Raw genomic sequence first — 17,423 nt, forward strand, 5'->3', positions numbered from 1 at the left:
CTGAGGAAATGTTAAGCAAACAGGAGAACAAACGTGGTTATATTGCAAAAAACATATCAAAATGTATTAATACATCTGAAATTAGATGCAGCACAACAATATGCAAAAAGTGCAAAGAGGCAGAGAGCACTACAAGGCACTAAGCACAAATACAATCAGCAAAATCACATGGCAGATATAAAAGATGACAAGATACAAAACATTACATATCGGTTACAAAATTCACTGCCAGGTGAAACCAGAAAGCAGTAGCTGGTGTCCAAAATAGAAGTATATTAGACAGCACGCTAGACATATAAATGCATCCGGGCACCGGCACCTACCAGCGGCTGTATGGATTACCAAGGGATCACCAGTGATTGCTTTAAAGTGCCAGTAGTGCAGAATCAAAGACCAAAATAGTCCCCCCTAAAGCAGGTTACGCGTATTTGTGGTATTAACGCTTCATCAGACCAAGGAGGGGCCCCTCCTTGGTCTGATGAAGCGTTAATACCACAAATACGTGAAACGCACGTAACCCTACGCGTTTCATTCAGCACTCATCAGGGGAGCTTTACTGGATTAGAACACAAAGTAACACACTTCCTGTGCAGAGGTAGACGCCAGTAAATTAATAACTTTCTAGGATTTGTTTCCAGTCCTCTAGCCACTACACTGCGCATGTTAACTACTACTATCTATCACGCTGTATTAAGGGCTATTAAGACGTAGTACAGCGTATTCCCCACTAGGTGGCAGCAGAGTAGTGAAGGAGAGTCAAAGTAACACTGTAATAGAAAGGAGGCTGAAATACAGTAGAATAATTTCAGCAGGCAGTTCACAGGCGAACCACCAGGGGGCAATATAGTAGTCAAGCAGTCAGGGTCTAGCTAGGAAAGTCAAGTCACTGCAAAGGGAGGATCAAGATCAGGTCAGAAAACACTACCGATTCGGAAGCCGGGAGATCAGGTATGCAGAGGGAAACACACATAACTGACAGGAGTGGGAAGTCAGGGACTGGGACAGACAGACGAACGGGGGAGGGTACAGGTCAGGACACGGTAACAAGGAGTCAGATCAGACAGGAAATCTCCCCAGAGCCAGTCACAGGCTGCAGAGCAAAACTATAACCAGCACTGGAATGCAAATGCAGAGACCAGATATAGTGTCTCCTGAAACCAGAACGAGGCCGATGGGAGTAAACCCCTGACATGACCAGGCCGGGTCTGAGAAACTCTGGAGCCAGGAGTACCAGTCCTGGATCATGATACTATCTATTGACAGCTATTATGTGACAGACATTAATTTTGAGGTCTGGTCACCCTGCAGATTGGTAGAACACACTTGGACTACCTCAGTCATTAACTGTCTCTCTCATGCTCTACCCTAGATTTGGCTTGAGTAAGCATCTGTTAAGACTTCCTCTTAAAATTCAACACCCTTGTCTGCCGGTCACCCAGCACAAGCCAGCCTAGTAAAGATATGGCTGTAATGATACCTGAAGGCCAATCTGTTAGCACAATTTTACAACATAAACTAAAGACATGGCTGTAATACTAATTACATTGATATCTTTGTTGAAGAAATCTGATTTGCTGTTCCTCTTTAATCACCATTTGAAGTTTTCTAGTAATAAGATTTCGGTGCTCAGGGGCCGGACTGTACACAGGCAGGCGGAGGGGCTCGGAAACCACAGACAGGGAGGAGAAGACGCTGTGTACTGTCCGGCCCCTGAGCACCGAATCTAAGTACCAGAAAACTTTGAGTAGTGATTAAAGGAGAAACACAAAGCAGATTTTTTTCCACCAAAGGTATCAATGTAATCAATATTACAGGCATGTCTTTACTGTATACTATAAAATTGTGCTAACAGATTCTTTTTAACTGGCCTCCTGGCATCCAACACCGTGCACCCCCTTCCACAAACTTTTTATTGCCTGTTAGGTCTTATGCGGGCTTCACACGAAATGAGCTATCGTGCGCTGCATCGTCGGGGTCACGGTTTTCGTGACGCACATCCGGCATCGCTTGCGACGTCATTTCGTGTGACACCTCCGAGCGACACAGAATTGGTCACAAATCATGAGTCGTGTAATCTTCGCTTATTTTTAAAAAATTGTTTATTTTTAATGGCGCTGGTTGTTCATCATACCCAGGGCAGCACACATCGCTCCGTGTGACACCCCGGGAACGATGAACACAGCTTACCTGCGTCCCGCAGCACCAGTCGGCTATGCAGAAGGAAGGAGGTGGGCGGGATGTTTACGTCTCGCTCATCTCCGCCCCTCCGCTTCTATTTGCCGGCGGATTTGTGACGTCGCCGTGACGCCGAACGTCCCTCCCCCTTCAGGAAGAGGATGTTTGCCGCCCACATCGAGGTCGCTCAGCAGGTAAGTGCATGTGATGGGGGTTTTACGACTTTGTGTGACACGGGCAGCGATTTGCCCATGACGCACAAACAACAGGGGTGGGTACGATCGCTCGTGCAATCGCACGATAGATCATACCGTGTGAAGCCCGCATTAGTTGACTTTTTAGCATCAGGTTGAACATAACTCTTAAATATAATGCTAAAGCAGCAAACTTTTTGGCTAGGGCTGATCTCGTTACCTCACTGCAGACATGTCGTGCTGCAAACTCCATCACCAACTACTCACGAGTCACCACCAACTGTGCATTGCTGTTACAGTATATTATTGCACCCTATGGCAGGGTATGGAAGTGTTATTTTGCCGACGTTCGCCACAGTCATTTAGTGACTATGCTGTGTCATATTGATTTTAAGGCACCATGGGTGTTAGATATTTTTGTATATAAACAGGGGTAAACATATCATTGGTGCAACTTGTGCAGCTGCACACAGGGACCCATTTCCACCTCTAAAACAGGTGGAATCGTGAATTGTGCTTTATGGTGAACCATTGGACTGCAAAGGGCCCATATACTGGTCTTGCAACGGGGCCCTTATTTGACTGTGCTTGCAACTGTATATATATATATATATATATATATATATATATTTTTTTATTAAAGGGAACCTGTCAGGAGCAGTATGCTCCAAGAACCACAAGCAGTCATTCGTGCATATTGCAAATCCCTGCCTAACTGTCCCTGTATCTAGTAGCATAGGTAAATACATCTGTAGAAAAAGTATCTCAAAAGATCCTTTATGATATGCTAATGAGGCCAGGGACTAGTCGCAAGGGTGTTTGTTCCCGCACTCATTCCGCACTCTTAGCATGGTAGCACACCCACAGGAGCGTGCTAACATGCTATTCAATGCAACATCACCAGCCGTGACACCCACACCTGAGTCCACTGTCGCCACTGAGCTGAATGACCTTCACTTCCGGTCATGCACAGTATGAAGCCGGGTGTACGCGTCCCAGCTTCAGAGAGGTCTAGTCTGCATGACCGGAAGTGCCGGGCATTCAGCTCAGCGCGGACACAGGTTTGTGAGTCGCCGCTGGTGATGCTGCCTTGAATAGAAAGTTAGCATGCCTCTGTGGAAGTGCTACCATGCTAAGAGGGCGGAATGAGCACAGGAACTAACACCTTAGCGACTAGTCCCTGCATGCATTAGCATATCATAAAAGAATTTTAGAAATACTTTTTCTAAAGATCCCTTTATCTATGCGAGTGTATACAGAGACAGTTAGGCAGGGATTAGAAATATACACCCAGAACTGCTCGTGATCCCGGGTGTATATTGCACCTGACAGGTTCCCTTTAACAGAAGGTACCATTGCTTACTGAAGTTCCTTGGTGGACATTGCACAATACAGTGTAATCCATACTGATTACTAGATATTTCTACTAAAGTGACAAATATATGGTTAATATGCCAGAATATGGAATATTTAATTCTCTGCATACATATTATGATCAAAGACTTAAAATAAAACAAATAAGACCAGGTAATGACTCCCCGGATGAAGCGTCCCTGAAGTCTTCATTACTGTAACCACCTTCTGTACAGATCTCGGATTAAACATTTTATTATTTTATAATAATGCTCTTGGAGATTTCTTTTTCTTCATAGCTAATTTCTAACAAACTTATTCAATACATTTTCTTTGGCTTTTCTATACATTTTTTGCAATCTAGCAAATATTCTTTGAACTACTTTGTAACACTTTGGAACATACAAATGATTCTGAAATATTCTGGTAAATGTCTATATAAGTTTTGTATTTACTTAATAAAATATAATTGTTACCAGAAATTTAAAGAATTCCCATTTTTATATGATTATCTACTTTTGATCAATATACTATGCAAGATATATTTTAACTTCTTTCATTGGGAGCATTTTTACATTTGTTTTTTACTTTATTACTTTGTTCTTAATTAAAACACATGATTAAACTTAATCGCATATAGCAAAATGGCGCATAATGACTACAAAAAAGAAAGATACAAAAAAAGAATCTCATATAATACCGTTTATATAGCAAATAAAAAGTTTTAGGGGAATATTTTTCAAACCAGCTGAGACATAATTTTGGCATATTTTAAATTAAAAAATTGACGTTCATGACTTATGTGTTTGGCTCATCAGAAAATGGCACGGTTCGGCACAATGCACCAAAATCGCATCACACATTTTTGTCACAAACTAAGCCAGCTAATAGATGGTGGAACTTAGGCTAGACAAGGCTAAAATATGGCAGATTTATCAAGCAACATGAACCACTTAGGCACATTTGGCACCTTTTAAGACTGTCTTGTCTAAAGGCCCCATTACACGCTACGATTTATCTGACGATATGTCGTTGGGGTCACGGTTTTCGTGACGCACTTCCGTCGTCATTAGCATCGTCGTTGCGTGTGACACCTACGAGCAACTCCGAACGATCTTAAAAATAGCGAAAATCGTTGATCGTTGACACGTCGTTCCGTTTCAAAATATTGTTCGTCATTTAGAACGCAGCAGACATATTGCTACGTTTGACACCCTGACAACGACGAACAACATCGTTAGTGCGTCCGTCATCAGCGACATACGCCTCTGTCGTTGCTGGAATTGTTGGGAGGAATACTGTGTGACGGTGTCCACACGACCGCCTTGGTCAAACAATATATCGCTGATGTAGCGTCATTTGTGAGATGGGTACGTGTGACTGCTACAAAACGACCTATGAGCGATCTCGGCAAATCGTAGCAACAATCTGGGCGTGTCACATCGCTAACGAGATTGCTAGTGATATCATTGTGTGTAAAGCAGCCTTAAGGTTTCAAGATCTAAGAATGATACTGTTTTGATAAATCTGCACCATAGTTGTAATTGCAATGACTTGTACAGAAAGCAAGAAACTTGTGTAGAAATATCAATCAGTGAATCACCAACAGTTCCATCATTAAAAATGATAAACTGCACATTTTGCAGCATGCCTCCATCATTCTTAAGGGGGCTTTACACGCAATGACATCGCTAACGAGATGTCATTGTGGTCACGGAATTCGTGACGCACATCCGGCCTCGTTAGTGACGTCGTTCCGTGTGAAACGCACGAACGTCCGTTAACGATCAAAATTACTCACCTAATCGTTGATCGGTGACGCGTTGTTCTAATCTCAAATATCGTTGCTGTTGCAGGACACAGATTGTTCGTCATTCCTGCGGCAGCACACATCGCTACGTTTGACACCGCAGGAATGAGGAACAAAACATTACCTGCGGCCGCCGGCAATGAGGAAGGAAGGAGGTGGGCGGGATGTTACGGCTGCTCATCTCCGCCCCTCCACTTCTATTGGGCGGCCGCTTAGTGATGCACCTATGACACCGAACGAACCGCCCCCTTAGAAAGGAGGCGGTTTGCAGGCCACAGCGACGTCGCTAGGCAGGTAAGTCCGTGCGCCACGGGCAGTGATTTGCCCGTGACGCACAACCGACGGGGCGGGTGTTTTCACCAGCGACATCGCTAGCGATGTCATAGTTACATAGTTACATAGTTACATAGTTACTAAGGTTGAAAAAAGACCTAGGTCCATCTAGTTCAACCTTCCTCCACCAGTTCTACATTTGGTCACTTAGTCATTTATAATCAACAATGTTTTGTGTACTGAGGAAATCATCCAGCCCTTTTTTGAAAGCTGTTATAGTATCTGCCATTACTACCTCTTGTGGTAGGGTATTCCACAGTCTGACTGCTCTAACTGTAAAGAACCCTTTCCTATTTAGCTGCCGGAATCGCTTTTCTTCCACTCGCAGTGAGTGCCCCCTAGTCCTTAGTATTGTCTTTGGTAGAAATAAGTCATGTGGCAGTCCTTTATATTGACCACACATATATTTATACATATAAATGAGATCTCCTCTGAGACGTCTTTTTTCTAAGCTAAACATATCTAACTTTTTCAACCTGTCATCATATGGGAGGCCTTCCATTCCTTGTAATAGTCTAGTCGCCCGCCTTTGAACTGACTCTAATTTCTGAATGTCCTTTTTAAAATGTGGAGTCCAAAACTGGATCCCGTATTCCAGATGTGGCCTTACAAGTGATTTATAGAGGGGTAACAATACGTTGGGATCCCGGGATCTAATCTCTCTTTTTATACACCCTAGAATCTTGTTTGCTTTTGCAGCTGCTGCTTGACATTGAGTGCTGCTGCTCAGCTTATTTGTAATGAGGATACCCAAGTCCTTCTCCTGTTCTGTAGTCCCGAGTTTACTTACATTTAATGTATACGCAGCTATAGGATTACTCCGTCCTAGGTGCATTACTTTACATTTGTCAACATTAAATCTCATTTGCCAAGTATATGCCCATTCTGACATCTTATCTAGATCTTTTTATAATATTATACTATCAAGGTCAGTTTTTAATATCCTACATAGTTTGGTGTCATCAGCAAAGACTGACACTTTACTATCAATCCCATCCACAAGGTCATTAATAAAGAGATTAAAAAGAATTGGTCCTAGCACAGATCCCTGTGGCCCCCACTGCTCCCAGTACAGATCCCTGCGGCCCCCACTGCTGACTATGGCCCATTTAGAGAATGTTCCATTTATGACTACTCTTTGTTTCCTATCTTTTAGCCAATTCCTTACCCAGTTGCATATAGTTTCCCCCAGTCCTTGCTTCTGGAGCTTTAGTATAAGGCTATGATGTGGTACAGTATCAAATGCCTTTGCAAAGTCCAAATAAATCACATCAGCTGCATTACCAATATCCAGGTTTGCACTTACCCCCTCATAGAACCCCAACAGGTTGGTTAGACACGATTTATCGTTCATGAATCCATGCTGTCTGTCAGTTATTATATTATTTTCTGCAACATATTTTTGCATGTCATCCCTTAAAATGCCCTCAAAAACTTTGCATACTACTGATGTCAGGCTTACTGGACGGTAGTTGCCTGGATCTACCCTCTTACCTTTCTTAAATATCGGTACCACATCAGCAATCCTCCAATCCTGAGGCACCAACCCTGTTACAAGCGAGTCTAAAAAGATGAGATACAGCGGTCTGTCAATTACGGAGCTCAATTCCCTCAATATTCGTGGATGAATGCCATCTGGCCCTGGGGATTTGTCAATGTTTAATTTACTCAGACGTAGGCGTACTTCTTCTTGTGTTAAATTAATTATATCGGGTGGTGAACTTTGATTTTTCACTTGTTGAATGATCCCTGGTACAGTCAGTTCCTTGGTAAACACAGATGAGAAATGCCTATTTAATATCTCAGTCTTTTGTTTGTCCTCTATAACTAACTTGTTATTATATTTTAAGGGGCCAATACTATCCTTTGTTTTCCTTTTGGCATTAATGTATTTATAAAAGATTTTGGGATTTATTTTAATGTCATTGGCGATTTTTGTTTCAGTAGCTAGTTTTGCTTGTTTGATTTCTTTTTTGCATTGCCTATTGATATCTTTATACTCCTGCAATGCTATTTTTGTATTCTCAGCCTTCAAGATTTTAAACGCCCTTTGTTTTTGTTTTATTATACTTTGTACAGTCTTATTTATCCATAGTGGTTTCTTTTTACTCCGGGACGTTTTATTACCAGAGGGTATAAGTTTTTTACAGGACTCTAGCAATATACCCTTAAACTTTCCCCATTTATGTTCAGTATCCCCAGTTACCATGACTTTGTCCCAATCTACACATTTAAGCTCTTCCCTTAATTTGTTGAAATCAGCTTTCCTAAAATTCCAGGTTTTAGCATTTCCCCTTTGAAATGTTCTATTGAATATTACGTTGAAGCTTACCATATTATGATCGCTGGTGCCCAAGTGCTCCCGGACCTGTAGATCTGAAATTGTATCCGGTCTATTTGACAGGACCAAATCTAGCAAATTATCTCCCCTCGTTGGTTCATCTACCATCTGAGAGAGGAAATGGTCTTGAATGGTAGATAAGAATGTCGCTGCGTGTAAGGCAGTCTTTACAGTATGGAATTGATTTCTACTCTAGTATACATATTCAGTGATGATATTGTGACGCCCTGGACTAGCAAGGTAGTCACAGATAGCCCCATGCACTACACCATCCCCAAATAAGGTGTCAGCAGTCACCCATTAAAACCCTGGTTACCTCCCTCTGAGTTTAATGTCCACACCATGGGGGCGGAGCCTGGCGGTCGGCTCGTTCCCCCCAGGAGTTCACATGGCCAGAGACAGGAAGTTCAAGTGCAGATCAGTTAGAGAGTGAAGGAGTTCAGTGGAGTGTAAAATCTGTCTGTGCCCTGGGTAGGAGCCCGGGCACTTTGACCAGGAGGCAGACAGTGGTGGCCATCTGCAGGAGCCGGGAAGACAGTCCTGGTGGAACCGCAGGTAGCCGGGACAGGGTAATGGCCCGCCGGTACCGAACCGGGGAACCAGCTGGAAACCGGAGCACAAGTTGGGGGTACTCAGACCCTGAAACGTGGTCCCGAATCTACCGGACCCCGTTAATTAACTGATTGAGGTCTGGACTTTAGGTCCTTTCCCACCCAAAGTCCCGAAAGAAGGCAACAGCCCACCGATTCCGGATAACGGCCACCGCCAAGGGCCAAACATCCACCGGGCCAGCGCCTGAGGGTAACGGGCTCTCCCAACGTACACGCCAGGGAGCGGGACTCCCGTCGCTGAAGCGTAGTTGTACAAAATCTACAAAAAGGTGCAGGAGAAGATGGACACCACCAACCGTTTGGGGACCGAAGTGACCGGCTGCGGGCACCGACTATCCACCATTTGGTTTACAAAAGACTCTGAGTATTTCTTTCATCTGCGTTCCTGACCCTCCACATCAATCCAGCTTCATCCAGCACCACGATAACCGAACTGTGAGTGTACTATTCCCTGCAATCCCTGCCACCACCACAACTCCCAATTGGACCCCAGGACTACACCTCCCCTACCTGTGGAGGGGATTCCACCTTGCTGCCCCACACCACCAGTCCCGGGCACGGTCCCCAGAGGCAGCGGCGGTGCCACCATCTCATCACCACAACCCACGGGTGGCGTCAAGGACAATTCACCTGTACATAATCCCCTTTTTGCTGTGGAGCCTGGGATCACAGACCGGGTCACGCCACCGTAATACCCACAGAAGTGACCCCGTGGCCCGGATCTGAGTACCCCTTATCCCTGGGTAACACAATATCGTCCTAGCCTGCCTAGTCAAAAGCCAAGCTGGGAATCCTGGAAGTGGCCAGAGACTACTGACCTGCCCAATAGATCAATCAATCTGCCCAACTGAAGTTAAAGAGGTTGGCCACTACTTTTACATTGGCTTATCCTTAGGATAGGTTATCAATTTCTGATCAGCTAGGGTCCAACATTCCGCACCCCCGCCGATCAGCAGCTCTCGGTGCCAGCGTCGGAAACAGGCAACTGGAATTTATCATTTCCACAGTTGCCCCATCTTTTCATAGTGACCAAGGCGGAGTACTGCACATCCACCTCCTATTGATTTGAATGGGAGGTGGATGTTCAGCAACCGGCCATGGCCACTATCAGTTGATGGGACAACTCTGGAACTGAGCATTTCTGGCTGCCTGCTGCCACTGGCATCAAATACAGCTGATCAGTGGGGGATCTGGATGTTGGACTTTGGCGGATCAGACATTGTTGACAACCCCTTTAATATTCTTGTTAGTGACTGACGCCCTGGCAGCAGCTATAAGGCAAGTCAAGAACATTCAGGGATTTCATTATAATATAGGTTGCAAATAAATTTCTCTTCATGATGATGTTATGGAATTTACTGAGACTATCAAACACTCTTTGCAAATAACCATTAGATTTACTGAAACGTTTTCAAAGTTTTTTAAAAAATAATTGGGGAAAAAAAACATTTTAATGCCCTCACTCAAGCTTCCGTGGAAAACGTTAAAGTTTAAGTGTTAGTGAATTTGAATATTTAGAGATATATCCAAGTTAATATCTTTACAGAGGACCATTTATTTTTTTAATTTTATATAATTACTTCCCCCAATTGCTGCTTTTTCACTAATTTTAGAAGTTTTTCTTTTGTGCCTCTCGTTCTAAAGTAATGCAAATTTTCCTTTCCACCAACTGGGCGTTTCTCTGTAGGTGTGGCTGTGTTTTGATTGGCCGGAGTCAACGGAGTAAACTCAATCAACTCAATCAACCGCACAGAAGTAATGTGGTATACGCCCAGTTTGTGGAAGGGAAAATTCCCATTTTTATTTCCGGAGACTTACAGAAAAAAAAGAAAAAGTCTTCCAAAATCAAAGGAACAGATGGAATTGGAAGTGGTAATCAGATTGAATTTAAAATATCCAGTGAAAAGTTTCCTTTAAATATTTTAGTCATATTTGATACGTGAAAAGATTCCCTTTTACTTTTTTTTAGTAGATAATTAAAAATTTCGAAGTGTTTGTGAAATGTCTTTAGTCTCAATTTTTATTTTGACTTTTTCTTCACTTAAAGGAGTTGTCCGGCCACAATTTGTTTATCTGACTATCTGACAATCTGTTCTGCATTGTCATTTAAAACATCCCTACATTATATTTTTTTGTTTTCTAACTTTTGTTCCTCTTGAATTTTCCCTTTATTTACCTGCAGCCCAACCAAACATGACATGTTTGACTGTCGAACGTCACAGTCACAGCCTCAGTGTCCAGCCCCGCCCTCTGCCCATTGTCTGCACACTCATTGGCTGTCAGTATTCTTCCCCAGCACCTGATAGATAAATTAATACTATGTAACGAAAATGATATATAGCCCCTAATGTGAGTCTATAGTAGATACAGTATATACACCATGTGTGTATGATGTGTAGTGGGTATGGAAAGTATTCACACCCCTTAATTTTTCACTCTTTGTTTCATTGCAGCCATTTGGTAAATTCAAAAAATTTCATTTTTTTTTCTCATTAATGTACACTCTGCTCCCCATCCCCCATCATGACAGTAAAAAAAACAGAAATGTAGAAATTTTTGTAAATTTATTAAATAAGGAAACCTGAAATATCAGATAGTCATAAGTATTCTTTCTTATTAGCTGTGATGTGATTCCATCAAGGCATTATAGGGAAGCCAGTGCGGCAATTCCTGCAGTCAGTGAATCTTCACTGGCTTTTACAATTCTCTGCAATATGTAAGGTGGCTCATGACCTTTTTTGGGTAATTGGCTAAGGAAAGGACTTGGGTACCAGCCTCTGATGTCCATGCGGAGCACCTGATTAGGGCATTTCATCACTGTCATCTGGAGAGACCTGGTCCTGAGGGTTCAGAGTCCCCTCATAGAGGGAGGAGTTGTTACGAACCGGCGCCGCCATAGCCGCAAGCAGCCTGCTGCGGTTCCTGTTGCGCCCAGGCGCCGGCTGCCGTTCTTGGCCGTGCCTCGGGTCGTCCAGTTGGCTGTTCCTTCCACCACGTCTAAGTGTGGAGAGGCGGCTAGTGCGCATGCGTGCGCCGATTTACCCCAGCCAGAGTTTAAGCCCGGTGTTTTGCCTAGTGAGCATGCTCAGCCTGATTGTGTTATGTCTGATACTAAGTCCTCAGTTCAGGTTACTGAGCATGCTCCCACAATTAACCCTAACAGCCTCTTTGCACAGGTACTTGGACTTCGTGCTGTGTCTAAGTTCTGGGATGTGCCTACTGAGCATGCTCAAACTGATAGTCTGCTTTCTGAGCTTGTTGCTCAGGCTACTGGGCATGCTCAGGCACTTAGTGCACCAGAGGCTAGGTCCGGTAAGGACCTCACTGAGCATGTCCGTGAGGTGGCAGGCCCTGATAGGGCAGAGGGTCTCAGGTGTCCTGATGACGTGGCAACTCCGGACTGGCTCGCAGAGGCCCGCCCCTATGATCTGGCATCTCAGTATTGGTCGTCAGACGATGACTGGTGAAGTGTTTGGGGCGTGGCTGCCATGAGATCATCAATGACGTGGCGGTTCCGGATAGGTCGCATGTGACGTCACTGATGACATGGCACTCTGCTATTGGACCTTGGTGGTTCCACCCTGGGTTTGGGGCGGACCCAGGTTATAAAAGGGGCTGGAGACAACATAGCGGTGCGCAGTCTTCACTTTTGCTCAGTCAGAGCACACCTCCATGTTAGAGCCTCATTGCGGCATAAGCCTATGTTGGGAAGCGGTAGGTAGGGTTAGGCGAACGGTGCCTGTCACGCCAAGATTCGTGGCTCAGCACATCAGGGTCAGGCGCCGTGCTTCCCTCCTGCCGTTCCAGTCTTGCTCTAGCAGCCCAGTGGCGTTAACTGGGCTGCGGCTGCTGTGCTTCCTTTCCGATTGTGCTCCCTACGCACACGGACAACGCACCTGCTGCGCCACCTGTCCGATTGTGCCCCCTACGCACACGGACAACGCACCTGCTGCGCCACCTGTCCGGTTGTGCCCCCTACGCGCACGGACAGCGTACCCCAGGACCCCTGTGGAGTTAACAGGGTGTTCCTTATCCTCCTCGGCTTCCCGGTCAACGCTACTGGTGTACCCATCTGGCCTGACGTGTCCTACACACACATGGCCAGTCGAGAGGTGGCCAGAAACGCTAATCGGAGGACCGCTCGGCCTGACGTGTCCTACACACGTGGCCGACAGGGCGCTTTCGTGGCGGTCTTCCGGTCAACGCTACCTGGTTACCACCCGGCCTGACGTGTTTCCTGCACACGTGGTTGGTGTAGCGCTAGGTGCACCAAAACGCTAATCGGGTTGTCGTCCGGTCTGACGTGTCCCAACACACGTGACCGGTTCCCAGAGTTCCTGGGTTATCTCAGAGCCATCCAGCTCTATAGTCTCCGCCTAACCCTCAGGTGCCAGCAGCTCCTTTGTCATCTGGAGCACGGTGGGCCCCGACTGGCGATTAGGATATATACCCCCTGGTCCTAATCTGCCGGTCCCCCCGTAACAGGAGTACTGTCACACGGTATTTGGCTCTAAGCTTGTCGAGTGTCATGGCGGCATCTGACACTCTCCTGAGTTACACTGACAGGCTCAGACGTCGACCAACTGTGTTCCCATTAGTGATTGGGATTGCAGGAGTTAATTTCTGCTAGCCTACTGGTTACCTCTTGGATCACATGTTGTGGGAGACCTATCTCAGTCACTCCCTGCCTTTTTAAGATGGAGGAACCTGTCTTCCTTTGCTGTAGCTACACCGATTCGTGTGCTGTTGTATTGTCCAGTCCAGCGGGTGATTGTATTGATTTGTGCATGGAGTTTTTGTGGAGTTTAACTGTTGTCTCGTTGTTTCCTCCCTGCTCTTACTTTCCTCTCTATTACTGTTTGTCTAATAAATCTGTTTGGACATGCTGTGTGATCGAGTTTTAGTTTCCCCTGTTTGTCTTTATCTGTGAGTTGGGTTCGGCCCTCCTCTGGGGTGAGGGAGAGGGGGTATTGGATCATGGCTGTTAAGGAGCAGGGCATGGAAGGCGGCCCAGACATCATCACCATTAGACGTATCTCTGTGATCAGGGACAGTCATGGCCCCGTTAGCCTTCGGGCCAGTGTAGGAGCTTTGGTTCTCAGTTATCCCCTCAGACCCTATGATACATTATTGCTGATCTGTGAGCTGCCTTATCCTCTCTGTGTCCAGAATCACCCTAAAATTGCTGTTGCATTCTCTGCTTTGGCATTTATACAGGTTATGATTGTCCTTATTGGCTGTGAAATGATTCCGTCAAGGCATTATGGGGAGGCCTGTGCGGCAATTCCTGCAGTCTGTGAATTTTCACTGGCTATTACAATTCTTTGCATTGTGTAAGATGGCTCATGGGCTCTTGACTTTTTTTTTTTAGCAAATGTGCATGAACCAAACTGCCAGTTGTTTGAATTCGCTGGGACACGCGAATCTCCCAAAAATCCAATATGATTTTAATTTTTATAGAGTCAATTCACTTATCTGCAGCATCTGCATAGGTGTAATTGTTCCAACTGAAAATGAAAAAAGTTGAGGTTTCGTACAATGTGGCGAGCGACGGAAAAAAAATTGCACGTTTTTTTCTAGAAATGGAAAAAAACAAACAAACAACTTATTAGCTTTGTTCATTTGGGGAAAGTTTGGAGTAATTTTGAAGAAGCAATTAAGGTCAAAGTTTCACAAGATGGGGTGCGAGGTTAAACCAACCTTAATGTGGAATTAGGTAAGAAGAAGATAAAGACGGAAATACATAGGTAAAACTTCATTTTTTTGAGAAGTGGCACTCTTTTTCCATTTCATAAAATATCACAATTGCAGGAATTAAGTTTCTACAACTTTCTAAAAAGTTACTTAAAATGTCATTAAAGTAAGGCTTAATCAAAAGAAAAACTTAAAAAGTGTCACATATTTTGAATGCTCCCTTCAATCTCCTTAAGGACAACAATTACACATTACATTATTAGGAACTTATTATCTTTGTTGGTTTTAGAAAAAGTTTGAGGAGGGAATGGAGTAATTTCAAAGAGGCAATTAATTAAGGTCAAAGTTTCACAAGATGGGGTGCGAGTTTAAACCAACCTTAATGTGGAATTAGGTAAGAAGAAGATAAGCAAAGACAGAAATACAGATGTAATTTTTTTTTAGAAGTGGCACTTTTTTTTCATTTCGTACAATGTCAAAATTACAGGAATTAGTTTTCTATGAAATTCTAAAAAATGCTTAAAATTTCAATAAAGTAAGGTTTAATGAAAAGTAAAACTTAAAAAGTGTGAAAAAGTTTGAATACTCCCCTCCATCTCCATAAGGACAACAACTACATCATAACAATTTTTTGCAATTTTATTCTCTATTATTAAAGAACCTTAAAACACCAAAGTGCAGTCCAATCTAATATATAAAGCTGAGTGTATGTATGTGTGTGTGTGTGTGTGTGTGTGTGTGAGACAGACAGAGACAGAGACAGACAGACAATGACAGACAGAGAGACAGAGAGATAGAGACAGACGGTGAAAGAGACAGATGGGGAAAGAGACAGGCAGACAGGCACAGGGACAGGCAGACAGGGAAAGAGACAGACCAAAAAAGACACAGACAAAGAGATGGACAAAGACAGACAGGAAAAGAGACAGGAAAAGTGACGGGAAGACAGATCGGGAAATAGACAGACCTGGGAAAGAGACAGACCTGGAAAGAGACAGATGGGGAAAGAAACAGAGAGATAGAAACAGACAAAGAAAGAGACAGACATAGACAGGCAGACAGGGAAAGAGACAGATCTTGAAAGAGACAGACCTGGGAAAGAGACAGACCTGGAAAGAGACAGATGGGGAAAGAAACAGAGAGATATAAACAGACAAAGAAAGAGACAGACATAGACAGGCAGACAGGGAAAGAGACAGATCTTGAAAGAGACAGACCTGGAAAGAGACAGATGGGGAAAGAGACAGATGGGGAAATAGACAGACGATTAAAGGGACAGACGTGGAAAGAGACAGACCTTGAAAGAGACAGACCTTGAAAGAGACAGACCTGGAAAGAGACAGATGGGGAAAGAAACAGAGAGATAGAGTACAGACAAAGAAAGAGACAGACAGACAGGCAGACAGAAAAAGAGACAGACCTGGAAAGAGACAAATGGGGAAAGAGACAGACAAAGACAGATGGGGAAAGAGACAAATGGGGAAAGAGACAGGCCTTGAAAGAGACAGACTTGGAAAGAGACAGACCAGGAAAGAGAAAGATGAGGAAAGAGATAGATGGGGAAAGAGACAGACCTGGGAAAGAGACAGACCTGGAAAGAGACAGCTGGGGAAAGAAACAGAGAGATAAAGACAGACAAAGAAAGAGACAAACAGAGACAGTCAGACAGGGAAAGAGACAGACCTTGAAAGAGTCAGACCTGGAAAGAGACAAATGGGGAACGAGACAGACAGAGAGACAGACAAAGACAGATGGGGAAAGAGACAGATGGAGAAAGAGACAGGCCTTGAAAGAGACAGACCTGGAAAGAGACAGACCAGAAAAGAGCAAGATGAGGAAAGAGATAGATGGGGAAAGAGACAGACCTGGAAAGAGACAGACCTGGAAAGAGTCAGACCTGGAAATAGTCAGACCTAAAAAGAGACAGACGGGAAAAGAGACAGACAAAGACAGACAGGGAAAGAGACAGATGGGGAAAGAGACAGACCTTGAAAGAGACAGATCTTGAAAGAGACAGACCTGGAAAGAGACAGATGAGGAATAAGACAGATGGGGAAAGAGACAGGCCTGGGAAAGAGACAGACCTGGAATGAGACAGATGGGGAAAGAAACAGAGAGATAGAGACAGACAAAGAAAGAGACAGACAGAGACAGTCAGACAGGGAAAGAGACAGACCTTGAAAGAGTCAGACCTGGAAAGAGACAAATGGGGAAAGAGACAGACAGAGTGACAGACAAAGACAGACGGGGAAAGAGACAGACGGGAAAAGAGACAGACAGAGAGACAGACAAAGACAGACAGGGAAAGAGACAGATGGGGAAAGAGACAGACCTTGAAAGAGACAGACCTGGAAAGAGACAAACCAGGAAAGAGACAGACCTGGAAAGAGACAGAGGGGGCAAGAGACAGACGGAGAAAGAGAGAGACAGACAGACACAGACAGAGACAGACACAGAGATAGAGAGACAGACACAGAGACACAGAGATAGAGACAGATAGACTGATACAAATACAGCCAGAGAGATAGAAACAAACAGACAGAGACATAACACAGACAGACAAGGAAAGAGACAGACAGAGAGACTGACATGCAGCGACACACAGAGACTGGGAGAGAGACAGTTACTATCCTGGGTAACGCCCGGGTACTACAGCTAGTAAACAATAAAACTCCCAACATTTTCTGTTTCTGTAGTTAATTTAATTTTTCTCCAAAGATTAACATCTATCACAAAAACAAAAGGTTAAATAAATGGATGCTTGCTAAGATGTCATGGGCACTATAAGATTTCTGCGTTTAGACCCACTTATATACCGTATTATGTAACTCTTTAGATCCAATAACTATGACTTGGGCAGAACTGCTTTAAGTAATCTCACAAACAAAAATATAAAATAATTATAAATATCA

Source organism: Anomaloglossus baeobatrachus, chromosome 7 (assembly GCF_048569485.1).
Source record: "Anomaloglossus baeobatrachus isolate aAnoBae1 chromosome 7, aAnoBae1.hap1, whole genome shotgun sequence".
Classification (NCBI taxonomy): domain Eukaryota; kingdom Metazoa; phylum Chordata; class Amphibia; order Anura; family Aromobatidae; genus Anomaloglossus; species Anomaloglossus baeobatrachus.